We start from the raw sequence: 2,183 nt of genomic DNA, 5'->3' as shown, positions 1-2,183 counted from the left end.
ACACACACACACACACACACACACACACACACACATATATATATATATATATATATATATATATATATATATATATACCTCCCACAAATATTAGAGACAATGATTGGTACCTATATGGTGTATCCACTAGTCTTTTCTTATGCATGTAAGTTCATATATCCTTAAAGTTTGACATGTCTAGCTAGGTAACTCAAACTATGCACAGTGCAAGTGTGTAATTAACAATTAGTTAATTACACACATCTGAACTGCAAATGAAGAGGTAGAGAATGCAGTGCTATGGCCACTAGCTTCCACAATCACTTGAACACTCTCTGAACCCGGCCTCTTTCATCGTTGTGTGTTTTCTATCTTGAGCTGCGAATAATAATATGTCTGGATATGCAAGTAGATGAAATTCAAAAGCTGCATAGGTTGAGTTTAGAGTTTAGACCTCTCTCCAATAACTAATATACATCCAACCCAAGTCCAACCGGATCAAACCCATGTCAATTTCCCAGCAGGCACATCCACGTACCATGTTCAATTCTCTATCTTCAAGTGTCTGTACTTTCTACTCCTCAATACCAATTATGTGCACATCAAACAAAACATTCATGATCCAGCAAGTTTATGTATGTTGACACATGATCAAGACAATATGCTCGATTGTATAGAACAACATATGAGCATTTCTGATAAAGGATGGCTCGGTTAATAGCGAACTTGTAAATTAGCATGACAAAAGAAGCTGTGCTTAATCATTTCCAATTAATACAAGCGATAAGACCATTATTACTTTTGTTTATAATTTATTTGATTATCCAACCTTGTAAATGAGCCCTGATAACCCCAACTGCAGCTACTCAGAGATCATAATAGATAAGATGATACAACCTCCCACAATTTATTGAAATTAATAAAAGCCAAAGAAAATAAAAACAAAGGTACATCTGCGTTTCCCTTGAACCACCCATTTCCAAAACTGATAAACCTTCTTCTCTTCAGTGCAGTAACAATTCAACATCACCAAATTCAATCTGATCCTGCAAGCAGCATAATCAAATTCTCGATCAGCTCCGCATCCAGTCGAACAACTAATCAACAATAATATATATATATAATTATATATGCGTGTGTGTTCTTGATTGGTTAACACAAATTCAATCAAACCTAGAAATTATATTCAGAAGATAGAGAGGCCCAAAATGTTCGTAAGATTTCACCTTTATTCAACTTAGCTTGTTGGCTACCATGCGCTGATATATCATCCAGATATAACTGCCCTGGCGTTAGAATCTGCAAAACCATCAAGACCACATCAAATAGCAGAAAACTCAAAAACCCTAATGACCCAAATACCTTGAACTTTACCAGATCGAACAAAACCACACAGATAAAATGGAACAACCAAACGACAATTAAATTGGAATATGAAACAGTACGTACATCCAGCTGCTTCTGCACATTCTTTAGCCTCATCTTGGGCCGCCGCGCGGGCTTCTTCCCTGTCATGCGAAGAAAGTCCTCCTCAATCTCCTCTTTGGTCAATGTAAGCGATATCTCCATCCTCGGCTCCGGTGGTTTTTTACTCTGAGGAACTCTAGCCGGTCTGGACCGACCCACCCCGGGGTTTCTGTTATTCTGCGCCCCCGCTGCACCCGTGGCATCACGATTGGGATTGCGCACCGGTTTGCGGGGTTTGCGGGGCCTAAGGTTCCATGTCTTGGTCACCACCTCTTCTGCTTCTTGCGCAGCTAAAGCAGCAGCAACGACAGCATCAGCATTCTCAGGGTTAGGGTTTTCACCCTCTGCTTCTTCTTCCACCACAGGAGCTTTGTGTTCCTTTGAGCCGGGTGGAGGTAACTTGAAGATAATCTTGAAACGATCCAAATTTAAATCTTGCTTTCCGAGAGGCGGGTGTCCTAACAAGACTTCATTTCTGGAGGAGTCCTCGGCAGGTATGTCAGTGAGGAGTCGGGTTTTGATGCCAGTCTGGTGAGAGTGACGTGAAACTTTTTTGGTCCATTTCAGGTCGAGGATGTCAGGATAGGAGGTTTGGGAAGTCGACTTATTGGGTGAAAAGGTCGAGGGGGAGGCCATGGAAGAGGGTTTGGGTTTGAGGAGGGGTTAAATTGAAGGACTAATGAAACAGAAACACCATGCAATTGGTGATTGGTGGTATTGGACTCTCTCTCTCTCTC

This window comes from Fragaria vesca, linkage group LG7, assembly GCF_000184155.1.
Source record: "Fragaria vesca subsp. vesca linkage group LG7, FraVesHawaii_1.0, whole genome shotgun sequence".
In the NCBI taxonomy this organism is placed as follows: Eukaryota; Viridiplantae; Streptophyta; class Magnoliopsida; order Rosales; family Rosaceae; genus Fragaria; species Fragaria vesca.
The sequence above is the reverse complement of the archived record's forward strand: the minus strand, read 5'-3'. Positions refer to the sequence as shown.